Consider the following 15,257-nt stretch of genomic DNA (forward strand, 5'->3'; position numbering starts at 1 on the left):
TCCAGGAGACGGGACCCGGCGCGGGTCGGGTACCCACCTCCTGGGAAGATGGCACGGAGGCGGGTTGAGATTCTGCCATTTTCCCAGCAGTCCCGCCTCCAAACCTGCCTCCCCAGGGCTGGCAAAATCACCCCCAACGTTTCAGGTCGATGACCTTTCATCAGAACTGGAAAAGTTAGAGATGTAACAGGTTTTAAGCAAGTAGAGAGGCAGGGAAAGGAGGGTGGGGATGGGAGAAAGAACAAAAAAGGTCCGTGATAGGGTGGAAGGCAGGAGAGATTAAATAACAAAAGGAATGATGGTGCGAGGCAAAAGGGGATGGTAATGGGACAAGTAAAGGAACAAAAGATGGGTTTTAAGAGCTTTAAATGGCAATAGCAATAGAATCATCAGCAACAGCTGGCCGAAAAAATGGGAGCAATGGTTATGATCTGAAATTGTTGAACTCAATGTTGAGTCCAGAAGGCTGTAAAGTGCCTAATCGAAAGATGAGGTGCTGTTCCTCAAGCTTCCATTGAGCAGGAGGCCAAGGACGGAGAGGTAAGAGTGGGAGTAGGGTAGAGAATTAAAGTGACAAGCAACCGAAAGCTCAGGGTCACGCTTACGGACTGACCAGAGGTGTTCTGCAAAGCGACCACCCCATCTGCGTTTGGTCTCCCCAGTGTAGAGGAGACTGCATCATAAACAATGATAATGTTCATTGCTGCAGCTGTGCCTGAAATATTACCTTCATAGTTAATAAGGGTTCATGAGCCAAAGTCAAAATAATGGCTCAAGCAGCGAAATTGTGGCGAATTTAGAACCTGGGAGGAACTAATGATAGGAAATGGTTAATATTTTGTGGAAACAGGTGCACGTCTCGGATACTGTACCACAATGAAGCATTATGGTGCTTACCGACTCTGATCACATTTCTGGCCATAGGTTCATATCCCAGCAGAGCCCAGGTTTAGCTTGTATGCACAAAGAGTTTGTTAGATTTTGCTACCACCTGCTAGGTGTCGATATCCATTTTCATTTACTACAACCTTATGGAGATTCACAGTCCCTGAATGGAGGGCTTTTTGAGGGAAGAGGTTAAATGCCCACCACTGACTTGTGAATCTGAACAGTGAATTGCTTTACTGAAGCTCAATGTACTGACTTCTTTTCAATGTGTCCAGTTCTAATTTGACAGCATCAATAGGGGCACAGAAATTGGTTTGCTTAGTGCCTGTGAACAATAAATGTTGATTGCCATTATTCTGCTAGTGTGGTATTAGGACCCTAAGTCCAAACAACTTTGTGGAGGCATATCAGCTGGAATAAAGGAAGTCAAAGCTGCAAATCCTCTATATGGTTTTTCTCAATAACTATTTTTTGAGTGTACATTTTTTGTAGTTAAGTCTGCATTACAACAGTTATAGTCAGAGTGCAATGGCATCATTGTTTTTAAAGGGCTTCCTGAGATTACTGCTATGTGTTTTAAATGAAATTAATTCCTGAATGTTCTTGAATTTTTGTCAAGTCCAGACTGGACAGCTGGCGAGCTTGAGGCACAGCAAGGGATGGGATATTTGGCTTGAGTTCTGAGGTTTTGCTGCTGATAGAAATTCATTAAAGACATCTGAAGCAGGTCTGTGTAATGTCAATGTAGCATCAGTCTGTTCTTTGCTACTGCAGCCAGGAGACAGTATAAGGTTTTGCTGGCCAGGTTTTCTGTGGCTGTTGGTTTAGGCTCCCTTTCTACGGGCTGCAGGGAAAAGACACAACTATAATCCTGGATCCTTATTTAGCATCTGTAGTGTAACAGTTATGCAGTTTAAACTACCTTGCTTAATTGTGTATGGAGTGAAGCCTGCTGAAACAGGCTTAATTATGCATATTATTGAAATGGTTTCCAGCATGGCGTGTTGCCTAGACTGTAGTGATGTGATAACCTGCTTTCCATGTATTAATGAACTATTTTCTTTTTATCAAACTGTGACAAGCAGTCCATATGAATTCTGTAACAATATAAGGGTCAGAGCCGGCTGTGAGAAACTCGGACCAGGGACCAGAGTAGGTACCCTGCCACTGATTCACAGTCTACCCTTTGTGTGCTTTCTCTGCTGGATAAGCAGTGTCTCCATTGGGAGCTTAGTTATTGCAGTGAAGGAGCTGCTCATTTGTCTTTGCTTAAGAAGTTTACAATTAGTCCATTATAAGATCTGCTCAAATGCTTCCTCTCACTTTCATTGTTTCCTTTTCACTGTTTTACAGATTAGTCCTTCAAGCCCATTGCAACGTATGTAGGGATCAGAGCAATTCCACCTATGCCAAATATCTCTGTACAAATGCTGCATCTGTGCGGTAATGGTGCCTGGGACAGATCCGAAACAATGATGCTACACTGGCAATCCTTCCACTGCCTGAGGATTGGCACACCAGGGATTTCAGCTTAAACATTGTACATCTGTTGTAAAACAAGCAGACTATATCGCAAAGTATTTCCCAGTACTGAATGTTATAGATTTGGTAACATCTGTGTTGAATGTTCTGGATTACACTGGAATAATAGCTATTTATTTTCCCTAAGTTTTAATCTCCTTATATTGGAGCAATCTTCATCAACCTTCAACAAAACATCAATACGTAATTTAGAGTCTTGAAGATGCCACTCACCAAGACTTCTTTCACATACTATTACTGTATAGGGAAACATATTTTGACTACAGTAATAAGGAATTGTTTCCTGTCGAGATGTTTTGTAATAACTGTTACTGCTCACCAGTCTTTGCTGTTTTTTTGATTTTTCTATTATGGGATTGCAGACTAATTTATAGAGATGAAAAGAAAAACAGTAAAATCTGAAGTAAAAAGAGAAAATGCTGGAAATGCATAGCTGGTCAGTCAGCATCTGAAAGTAAAAATACAGGTTAATGTTCTGATGAATGGTCCCACCTGTAACATTAACCTATCTTTCTCCTTCAGACGATGACTGACTTGCTGTGCAGTTACAGCATTTTCTACGCTTAATTTATATGTAGCTGAGCTGCCATTAATGTTAAGAAATAATCAATGGTTAATCTAATTTTATTCCAATTTACTAGAATTTGCAAAAAGTGCAGATAGCTTTGAGAAGTGTTAGTGCCTTAGTCCTATAGCAGGGAACTTAAAAACTCCATAGAACTATGGGCACTTGCAACTGTTGCAAACCATGGCATATAATAGAATACTGGATTTGTACACTAATTCATTTATTTGCAGTTTCCTATTGTCAATCGAAAGCCAGAAGGCATTTTGCAATGCTGTCACTGCAACTCAATATAAATGTTCTTTTCCTAATCACATTGACTGACATTCTAGAAAGTCTGCTGGAAATGGCTGTTAACATTTTTGATATTTTGCAATCATATTAGGTGTCTTTAACCCACCCAAATCTAAAATATTTCATATATTATTTTAGATTTCATACATAAGGTATTTTGAAAGGAAAAATTACTCTACATCACTTAAACCAAAAATGAAGTCCCATTCTCCTGAAATGTTCTAATTCCTGAACTAACCAAGCCTCTAAAAAAAGATTTGAGGACTGAGGAATTAAAAATGATAAAACCCAATCACATTTATTTGAAGATTGATTTGATTGATCATCCTGCTTAACTTTAAAGGACCGGGTAAGAGGAAGAAAAATCCACTCTCTTAACCATGAGCTCGGAATCAGGAACCCCCTGAAACACCTTTTTCTCCTCCAGCTTTCCACAAGCTCCATGTAACATTGAGTTTCCTGTATTCATCCAGCAACATCAATCGATCCATAGATAAGGACGCATTTTATGTAGCGAAGCATTGCGTTCACAGTAACGTGTTTGGCAAACCTCTTTTTTTCACTTGGGGAGAGAAAATTGTTGTGCATTATATTTACCATAGTGGCATGATGCTGTTTTTCAACATAACATACTCCATCATGTGTGTCTGGCAAAACTCTAAATGAGGTTGATTTCATAGGTAGGAGAACTTTATACAAGAACTATCTTTTCTCAGTGGCGCTAGTTATCCATACGTTCTAGTAGAAAAATATGTAATTGGTCCAAAATGCAAAAATTAAACAAGCAGAGAATACCATGGATGATGGACATTCTCTTTATTCTTCTGATTAATCCCATTGAAAGTAATTGAAATTCCTGGAATCCTTAGATTAAAATGCAGGGTTGTGAAGATAAACTATTGAAAGACACTTTACCTTGCTTCTTAATATAAATTGAGGTGTAAACAATGGTCCAATTGGTGCCATAACAATGTCTGCTGCTACAGGTTTTTTTTCTTATTTGTAATTAAAATCAAGATGAACAAAAGCTGTATTTAAATTTTGAAATTCACGATGGCTTAGTAAGATTTTCAAGTGTGCAGCTGCCCCATGCACAGAGAGGAGGATCCCTGGTTTGATTCCCGCTGTGCAGTCTTTGCTGAGTGAACTGATTTTTGGTGGTGAAGGATTATTACCCCTGGGCTAAAGAGGGGAAAATTAACAAAGGTTCCCGATCCTAATCACTATCCAGTAACCCTTACTGGAAATTGCATGCATGTGTAGACATCGGATGATGACAGATTCGGACTCAGCTGTGATGCAGCCTACTTCAAATAACCTGCTGACACTGTCGGAGCTCACACATGAATAATAGACACTTGGGTGAAGTACCGGAGGATAATCATGGAACTGTACCTGAGCGAAGTGACAATGACATCAGGAAGGGAGGGGAGAAAATTGGTGAGGAATATAATTAAAAAAATTACGCTGTTAATTCAACTTACTGTAAACGCAATAGGAGATACTTCAGAATGAGCCGTGCTTGGCAGCAATCTGCCCTGAAAACCCCTATGGAGGTGACAAGACTCCTTTAATTTCTTAAGGGTGAAGATTACTTTGGAAGATACATTCCTTTCATATTTGTCATATGCTAAAGTTACGGTTTAATGGTTTTTTGGCTTAACTTTTTTAATTTGTTTTTTTATATATACAACCAAATGTGAAAATAGTTGATAGAAATGAAAATTTTACACACTTCAGCAACTATGTATTTGCCTATGCATTACTGATTAGATCTACTCCACAGAACTCGTAACATGCATCATTCACAGTTCTATCTGAATGTCTACTTTGAAAATAATCTTGAATTCAACAACTTGTATGCACTAACGAAATGTTTTATTTAAAATGAATTTAATTTCATGTATAGGCTGAATTGTGTAATGGAGGTAGTTACAAATGTTTAATGTTTGATGTATCTTTTTGGGAGATTGTATATATTGGTCAAAGTGGTAAGGATACTGTCATCTTCATTATTTAACCTTGTAGTTCTCCTCATTAAAGGTAGTAAAGGTATCTAAAGCAGCCACCTGCCTTTGAATATGCTAGATAAAATGAACATTTTAATTGTACCCAGCTGGATAGTTTTATACAGTTTGGCAAGTATTGTGATTAATTCAGTTAATTAAATCACTAATCAAGTGTCAAAATACTATCTCCTAATGATATGAACTTATAGTAAGACTATAAAAGTTAGTTGCTGGCCAACATATTCAATCCACTATTAAAACCACCAGTCACCTAGCTGATTAGAGTTTGATTATATATACAGTTACAGCAAAACAGCAGTTTTAATGCAATTTCTTTATTTAATGGTACTTTATACACTGACTGTGACAAAAATGTAAAAGTGCGAAGTGATCACCATTATCATTTAAGGAGACCCAGATAGGGCCGGGGAAAGCCAGGAAAAAGTGACAATGGGCAGTGGGGGGCGGGCGGGCGGCGGTGAGAGGTATGTTAGGAGATTGAAAGGGCTAGGAAAGTGGCCAGTTTGTAATAGTATTTGAAGTGCGTTCTCATGCATAATGTGAAACTGAGCTGTACAGACCAGACCCCATTTAATCCCTGGTCTGTGCTAAATTAAATGGTTACAACTAGGGTAGTGATGGAGGCTCAAAATAACAACAGAAAATGCTGGAAAAACTCAGCAGGTCAGGCAACATCCGTGGAGAGAAATTAGAGTCAACGTTTCGGGTCGAAACCCTTTTTCAAAAGGTGATGGAGGCTGTTGCAATTTATCTCAGTGTCCCTGGATTGGGGAAGAAAAATCAGCCAGGATTCCTGCTCCTAGTTGCTGGTCAGTGACTCCTGTTGTAAAATATACAGGTGGGGATGTCAGCAAGAAGAGAATTGGGTTCGGCTTTTCCCTCCCCCCGCCAAAGTCAAATACTGTGTTGGCACTTGCTATCTTATATTCATATAAGGAGAATGATCATTTGGATGAAGTATCTGTAGAAGTCATATCCTAGTATGCATCAGTGTCTTCAGGAGAAGAGGATAGACATTTGGGGAAAAGAAGGCATTCTATGCATAGTAAGTGTGCTAGCATTCACTCTCACTAGCATTCTACTACGCAATTGTGTAGGTGAAAGGTTAGATTACTGTTTTTCCTAACCACCAAACCAATGTTTGGTGTTTCTAATGTAACTGTATTGCATCTTTTGTTTCATATTGCTTAAAACTAAGACTTCTCTTTAGATGATTAATTTCTTATATAATATAAATGATTACTGCTGAGAGTAGTGTCTCAAATTGCTGTTTAAAGACTACATGGATGATGAATGGTGTCTCAAAATATCAGGATTAGCTGGAAAGATTGTTAGTAGTCAATTATATTGAATAGAAACACTATACATTTTCAGAAAGATTTATCATTTTTTGTCCCATTAGACTACAGTAATTTACCTGTTGGCAAACATGATTCCTTTTAATTAAGTCTAACTGAAACCCCAAAAGCAAAAGTATATTTTCCTCAGTGGAATTCAATATATTATTTCTGTTTTAGCTTCAGATTAATGTGGAGCATCTACTCCTATGATTTGCCATCCTGATTATCCAGCAGAATTTTACAGGACAAAGCCTTGCATATGAAATTGCCACATTGTAGTTTCTTTTGTTATTTGCATTTTGTCTCCTTTTTTGGGTGAATAGAACTACCCAATACTTCTTTTGTTATTTATGTTGTAATTGTTTTCATTCCAGTGCCTAGGGTATTGCCTAATCATATATGCAAGACCAACATTTGGGGACTCAATTATCCATCAATTTCCATTGTGTATTGGTAAAGTGCCTTCCATTATGACAAATAATGGAAGTGCCACTGTAAGTTTGTCAAAATGGCCGCCTATAGTAGTCACTATTGATTTGATAATGCCGAATTATGAAACAATTGCAAAATAGTATCTGAGGGACCGTTTATGTTCAAACTTATTTCTGGAATGGAGCCACAGCCATTTATAAACAGCACACAAAATGAAGGCCACCTTGAAGCAAATTGAGTATACTTGATGAGAAGCTGTTCAATACAGCTCTCATTTCATAGGTGAAGGGGAATTAATAACCCATCAGCTCTGTATGCACAAGTGAGTTGAGAAGATTGTGCTGATGAATTCTGCAGACAGCAAATCGCCACCAAATATTTTGTTTATACCATTGATGTAAATTAATATATAAGAAAAATTTGGGATAAGAATTCATCTGGTTGTTAAGTATGCTGACATTGTAAATGCATATGTGGAGAATTCCTCTGTTGAGCTTTCTAACAAAATTGAAAATTTGACCAGAGAATTCCTTACTCATTGTCAGTATGTCAATGCTTTGTTTATTAAAGAACGATTCATATAAAGTAGCTATTTCCCCTCTCCAGAAAATATTGTCTACCATCTTGAAAATTCCATTAGCAGGGATAAATGTTTGAAAATATAAGCAGATATCTGCCTAATGTTTTAATAATTTGTCACAAAGCTAGTTTAAATTTGTACTTCCCTGACTACTCATCAGCCTACAGATTACCACAGGGAACTTTAATCCATCTTGTCATATAGTGTTACCACTAACTGCCCGTAACGGAAATTTTCCCAAACTCTACTTTGAAAACAGTTTTATTATTACAAGTTATGGAGTTAGATAGCAAAATGTACATTAAGAAAATGACAAATTATTAATATTTTTGAAGTATATAGTGAGCTTGTGCAAGGGATTGTACTGAGTTTAGCAAAGCATCCTAATTTCAATGGTTCAATAAATTATACCAGTGAGAGACGATTGAGTAACTAAATATAGCTCAGTACTTTACTCACACACAACAATGGTATAAATATTTTTATCATGGAAACCATTAGACTTCACAAATTTTGCTGTTCTGCAGAACCTTGAACTATTCATTACTCTGGGATAATAAAGTCTACAGGATTGCATTTTTTATCAATATTTGCTCATAGAAATTCTGTTTTTTGGTTTTAAATTTACTTCAATTCCTAACTTGTATAATATAACAAAAGAATATTTCCTGTAGTTTTCCCCCCCTATTTTTTATTTATAACTAAAGAGTTTAAGTTAGAACACAAGCATTAGTCACATATTTAACAATGTTACTAAAAATCATTAGTGTTTGATGTACAATAATGAAAATGACCAATGATTTATCATAGTGCTGCATCCAGTAAGTTTATGTGCAGAATCACAAACTAAGTTGTAATATTTTAACTTCCAACGCTACAAAAGTTAATTTGCAATCGCTTACTCGCACATACATTCAAGCATTTTATAAAGAGGTTCACAGCACCTTTTGTCAGAAGACTGCTTTCTGATTGATGCACAGATTTATTAACCTTGAAGTATTGTTTAACTTGGGAAAGATATGCAATCCTGGTTTTGCAGTCCCAGTAGTCTTTGTTGTATCAGAGTGTTTCCTTAAATAGAGACCAGAAAAAGAAATAGTGATGGTGTTCATTCAATTGTGGAGCCTTCTGACATATTTGTAAGTATGTTAAGGTGAAAAATGATAGACGGCTACCAAAATGAAGCAGTCCATTCTTTATTGGTTGACTTCACTTTCAGTATTCGCAGGCACATCAACAAATCCAGGCTCAATATTGTTACCAGTCTGACTCTACAGTTAAACCAAGCAGCAATTGACTGTATAAACAGTGCACATAAACAAAAAGAGAGAAAAAAAACCCTCAGCATTAATGCCACCATCCTGTTTTTAAAAGAAACATATGCCTCTGTGAAGCTGACTCATTATGACATTTGTGTATTAATATCTGATTTCTTCCCTCTCCACCTCTCTTCCCTCCATTTTTCACATATGAGCTTGGGCAGTGCGATGGGTCTTGGGGGAGCCTGGCACCTCTCCCCCAATGGTGGGCAGATGGCATGTTTTCCAGCTGTATGGGGCAGATGGGTGCCAAAGATACATTTGTGGTGGTATGGGCAACTGCCAGTCCCATGTAAATGAGTGCCTTCCTGCTGGCTTCACAAACTTCTCATTGGCGTGCATTGACCAGCGCAATCCCAGCGATTCTGCTTGGCTCACAACCCACAGATTTTCTCAGCTTTAATGTCCAGCCATGTACATTTTCTAGCAGGGGGTTGCTGGAGAGCAAGCAGAAGTATTAACCGTGTCTTTCCACCTTTTTATTTGTGCGAGATTAAAAGCTCTCAGTTGAGTTGCTTGGTCTTGGTTCTCGTGCTTCATCATGGAGAAAACATGATGTTCTGTCTGCTTATTTAAAAAAAAATGTATCCACAGGATGTGGGTGTTGCTGGCAAGGCTGGCATTTATTGCACATCCCTTATTGCCCTTGAGAAGCTGCCATTTCAGAGGGCAGTTAAGAGTCAACCACATTGCTGTGGGTCTGGAGTCACATATAGGCCAGACCAGGTAAGGACGGCAGATTTCCTTCCCTAAAGGACATTAGTGAACCAGATGGGTTTTTACAACAATCCGATAGTTTCATGGTCACCATTACTGATACTAGCTTTTTATTCCAGATTTATTTAATTAACTGAATTTGAACTCATGTACTCCAGATCATTAGTCCAGGTCTAGCTGGATTACTAGTCCAGTAACATTCCCACTGTGCTACTGAACCCTATCCAATTGATGTGTACTTCATGCATGTCAATCAAAGTCCAGTAGTTGTGTCAGTAGCTGTTGAGTATTCAGCAGAACAGACTTCCATTTGAAGAACGATAGAAAGGCGACTAGTAGCAATTTGAAAAATTAGATGGAGGATAATAATACAGGGGAAATGATAAAGAATTGAAAAAATTGATTGGAGGAGAATATTTGTCAACTTTAAAAGAATAATGCTGGACATGCTGGACCAATACATTGATAAGATCAGCAAGCTCAGGCTAAGTAGATATTAATTCTTCATAGTAATATTTTCTCAGTTATTGCTTTTAATTCATTGGATTTCTAATGATCAGAAATATGGCTAAAGCTAGAATATGGAAATGAAATTAATATTCAGGGATATAGAATTTTGAGAAAGGACAGATAAGGAGGTGATGTAGTCATATATGTTAAGGACAACTGAGAGTTAATAAAGTTGATCCTGTGGGATGGAGAAAGCCACAGAAAGAACTACTCTGGTTAGAAAACTTTTCTGTAAATATATCCAAACGACCACTAGGAGTTTGCAACATATCACCAGATCAACACAGAAAGGAAAGTTTACTCTATGACGAGGTAAGAAGAGTGTGTGCGAATAGGAAAGTTATTTTAATAAACTTCAATCAACCCATATAAACTGGGAATACCCGTCATAGTTGGTAGATATAATGCATGACTGTTTTATGACTAAGTGCTTAAGGGAGGCCACGTGAGGCAGTGCTCATCTTGACTTGACATACATAAATAACTTAGGCAATGTACAGAAAATAGAAGTTGTAGTACTCCTGGGGGACAGTGACCACAGAATGATCAAGTTTAACATGATCCGGGATGCAATTATACCAAAGATTAGGAGCCAGGTTAATAACTTTAAAAAGGTCAAATCCAAAGGGATGAGGGAAGAATTGAAACAAATGGATGGAGGAGAATACTTGTCAACATTTCAGTGGAAGGCAAATGGAACACCTTTAAACGAATAATGCTGAACATGCAAGATAAGTACATTGATATGAATGTACACGGAATTTCTTTCAATAGGAGGATTGTCAGAGAAGAGCTGAAAGCATTAAAAGATGCAAATGTGCTTGAAATTGCTGACGAGCACAATAAAGTAAATATTCTGAATGATTACTTCCTCAAAGTATGCACAAGGGAAGACATGAGCAACATACCCTCTGCTGAAAAAGTGCACCAGGGCATCATTCCAGATTTCAATATAAATGAGAGTGAAGTCCTGGACAAGGTGATGCCAGATAAATAAATTCCCAGGATTAGAAGGCATTTATCCTATATTGTTGAGAGAGACTAGTGAGGAGATTTTCGAGGCACTGACAATAATTATGAGGGAGTCAGTGGACACTGGGGAAATACCAGTAGATTGGAAGCAGTGACAATACAGACACAGGCAACTTCAGATCTAATTCCATGTAAAATAATGGAATTGATTGTTAGGGGCACGCTTAAGATTATTTGTACAATAACAATTGAATAAACAGCAGTTAACATGGCTTTCAACGGGGAAGACCCTGCCTGACTAACCTCCTTGATTTCAAGGGCTCAATGTTGGGACCACTACTATTGCTAGTTTACATCAAAGACTTGAGGGCTGGTTTTAACATTCGGTGGTGTAAAACGGGCAGTCGCGAATTATACACCGCGCCCAATATTCCTTTCCATTCACTTCAAGGGACAGGAAAACCGGGTGGGGTGTATAATGGGCAGCCAATCTGCTACAACCCAAATTTCACCACCTCCTAAAGTTAAAATTGGCCCTTTGGATTCTGAAAGTCAATTCAAATTGGTTAAATTTGCAGATGATGGCAAACTGGGAGGGCATCAGAAGCTACAGAACGAGTTAATCAAAATATGTGGGTAGTTCAAACAATCACAGATGAAATTTAATGCAGACAAATGTATATAGGACAGTATTGTATATAGGAAAGAAAAATGGTTAACATACATACTTCATGAATGGCGTTGAAATAGCTACAGATGAAGTTGAAAGAGAAATAGGAATCTTAGTAGACTCAGTGCTCAGCATGCCGAGCCAATGAGAAAGAGCAATCAACAACGATAATTAAATGCTGAACTACACAGCCAAAACAGTAGAATACAAGTCAGAGGAAGTTGTGATGAAACTGTACAGTGCTCTGGTTGGACTATACCTACAGTACTGTGTCTGGATCTGGTTGTTGAGGAACAAGGGAGACATTCAAGTGGTGCAGAGAAGAGTCTGATCCCTAGTGTCAGGTATTGACTTGTGAATAAAGACTGGAGAGACTTGGGAGAGAAAAATTTGTTAGCGACCATTTTGGGTTGCTAACATCTCCTGGGCGCTAGCGCTGGTGATCACTAACTTCAATTTTAGAGCCCCAAGAGGGAGGTGGAGTGCTAATTCAAGCGCTCCACTTCCTTCTTAGAGCGCTAACCTCGAATATCGGGGTGGTGCGTTCTGCAGCGCTACGCACTGGGCCACGTAGCACTGACCCATGGAAGGGCTCTTCTCATTAAAGGGGAGGGCCCAAGTCCACAACTCTGTGGGGTCCTACCTGGACCACCGGGGAGCGGGGTCCCGTGCTAGCAGCCCAGATCGCGGCATGGACTCCGCGTTCAAAGGCGCAATGGGCCGCGACAAGTAAGTCGGACGATTTTTTTTTGCCCACCCACCACCTCCCCTTTAGTTAGCGCCCCGCGAGCCTCCTGCCTCTCCGTTACCGCCCCCTGAATCGGTTGCTGTCATCACCCGGCACAGATTCAGGGGGCGCAGGCCAATTTTGCAGGCGGGGCGAAAATGGGGCGCTGCGCACGGTGATGACGTCGTCATTGCCTGCGCAGCAGAGCGGGGCGCTACCAGTTACTACTGCCGCTAAACTGCTGAATTTAGTGGGAGTCATTAGTGGCACTGCGCCTGGGCGAAAAGTCGTTAGGCGCAAATGCACCGAATTTCTAGCCCTTGGGTTTTTCAGCCCGGAAAGGATGTATCTGAGAGGTGATCTTATAAAGGGATATAAAATAGTAAAGGGTATGGAAAAGACTGACCTGGAATATTATTTTAAATTAAACAGTGGGAGTAAAACAAGAAGACACAGGTTCAAACCAATAAAAAGTATCAGGAGTTTCTTCACAGCGAGATTGATCAACATTTGGAATGGACTTCCAGCTACAATAGTGGAGGCAATAAACCATGGAATAACTTAAATGGGGGGAACATGGGGTTGTTCTGAATGGATGAATTGAGATGGTCAAATGGCATTCCTCATCCATTAAATATTTTGTTTTCTTGTGAAAATGTAAAAAAATGTTGTAATACAATTGAAAAGAAATCTGAATACTTCAGTACTCTGAGTCATGAAAATGGGAAAATATGTCTTCTTGCAGAAGTAGTGAAGACATGAATTGCGTGATAAATCAGGCTGTAGGTGTTTCATTAACACTGATGTATATGTTGGTGATTTATTTATGAATAAACTTAACATTTAGGTGGTAAAATTTAATACAAAGATACTGTAACTCTTTAATAGAACATCAATCTGAAACTGCTGTAATTAAAATTTGTTATGTTAGGCTACATAGTAGCCGACAGGTCTTGGTTTATGATGAACACATCAAAAAGAGCAATCCAACCTCTTCATTATGTCATACAATTAGTATACCATTTGAAACTATCACAATGGAGTTAATGTTAGCTTAGATAGGAATGTATTTCATTTTTTAGATTAGCCCATTTTGGTGAATATACATGAATCAAAAAACCACTAAATTTCATTAATATTTTTGCAACCTCCCAATAAAATACAGAAAGTAATTTCCAGGAATGCTTTAGAAGAAAATGTAATGATATTTCTTAGTTCCACCTTCCAGCAGTTTGCGACATTGACATTAACAGCTTTTGTTAGCTTTTCTTAATCTCTAATTTTCTCCTCCTGAAGACACCGACCCTGTTGGAATATGATGCCTTGGGCATCAAGCACCCTTTGATGCCTTGTCCAAGTGGCTATTATTCATGCTTGAGCCATACTTTACATCCCCCTACTGCAAGACTTCATTTCTGCACGTCAGGGAGAGCTGGGGTTGACCTTATGAATGATCACTATTTTCTGCAATAGTTTTCTGGAGAAAGGAACAAATTAATGGAGACACAGTTCATGGTAACTGACACAATTCTTCTCAATGCCTTTATAAATACTGAGTCTTATAGTTACGTTGCACATTTTCAAGATTCATGTCTTGGACCTCGTTAATATGTTGTATAACAAACTGTTATTGGTAATAAATAACAGTTATGGTCTTAATACTGAACGCTTTAGTGTCAAATTATTGTATCTTAGATCATTATTGATTTTGCCACCTTACATCATAAATTTATATGAATTGCATTTTTATACTGAAGTCTTTGTCACGTGAAAGGTCACAACTCAAACTTACCTTTACATGCTTTTGTACCACAGGTGTTTCACTGTCTGTGCTATGCCATGAGAAACAGCAGAGCGAGAATCCACCCAGAGGCATGGTACAAGTTCAATTAATCAGTGGGCTGATGCTGAAGGTGGCTCCGTGAATTTTCAATAAAGCATTAAAATTATTCATTGGAGTGTGACAAAGTCTCAACAATTCCGGTATTAGTGCTCTCCTACAAGAGACAAAACTGTTAAACACAGACATATACAGGCAGGCAGGCATTTCATCATGAGAAAAGGTTATTGAATTAATTGGACAAGGGAATTGATAAATTGTTCCATTGCTCTTGTTAAAATGAATGAAAATAAAAAAAAAGTATTGAATTGTTCATGCTGCATACCAAGCTTAGTGGAGAAAGTTGGTCACCTGTGACACTTGAAAAAGTAAGAACTGGGTAACTGCAAACCATAAAGTACAATCTATATAAATCTTTTCAGCATTTCCATTTTTATTGTAATATTTCTATCATTCTGTGGTAAATTGAATGTTGTAATACAGAAGCTGAATGAACACTGATGCTAAAATAAAGAATGTGTTTTTTTTCAAATAAAAAGCCTTTTGATATTTATTCTAATAGTTATGTTGCTCAGAATTTTAAAAGCACGATTACAGTGTGTAAGCTGAAAGGTTGTTTGATTGGGTCTAACTAAAAAAAACTGTTGGTGCAAAAACATGAATATAGCAGATTTTTACTTGCAACTCCGATGTCAATTTATCTCCTGAGGTGTGTCCAAATCCTGTCAAAACAGTACTTCCAATTTTTTAGAATATCCTATCTAGGTGATCATACATGAATAAAAAAGCCACTTAATTCCAATTATTTTTTTCTTTTTTGCCATTAAAGTC

General features: G+C 38.3%; 1 long non-coding RNA gene across 1 annotated transcript; it reads left to right on the plus strand.

Moving 5' to 3' along the window:
• Positions 1 to 2,199: 2,199 nt before the first annotated feature.
• On the plus strand, positions 2,200 to 14,964 carry LOC147111028 (uncharacterized). The gene is made up of 3 exons (XR_015080028.1): positions 2,200 to 4,729; positions 13,883 to 14,101; positions 14,402 to 14,964. It is a non-coding gene; the product is annotated as an uncharacterized LOC147111028 (long non-coding RNA).
• Positions 14,965 to 15,257: the final 293 nt, after the last annotated feature.

Source organism: Somniosus microcephalus, chromosome 11, assembly GCF_052327205.1.
Source record: "Somniosus microcephalus isolate GS21.2 chromosome 11, FLI_Smic_1.0, whole genome shotgun sequence".
NCBI classification, from domain to species: domain Eukaryota; kingdom Metazoa; phylum Chordata; class Chondrichthyes; order Squaliformes; family Somniosidae; genus Somniosus; species Somniosus microcephalus.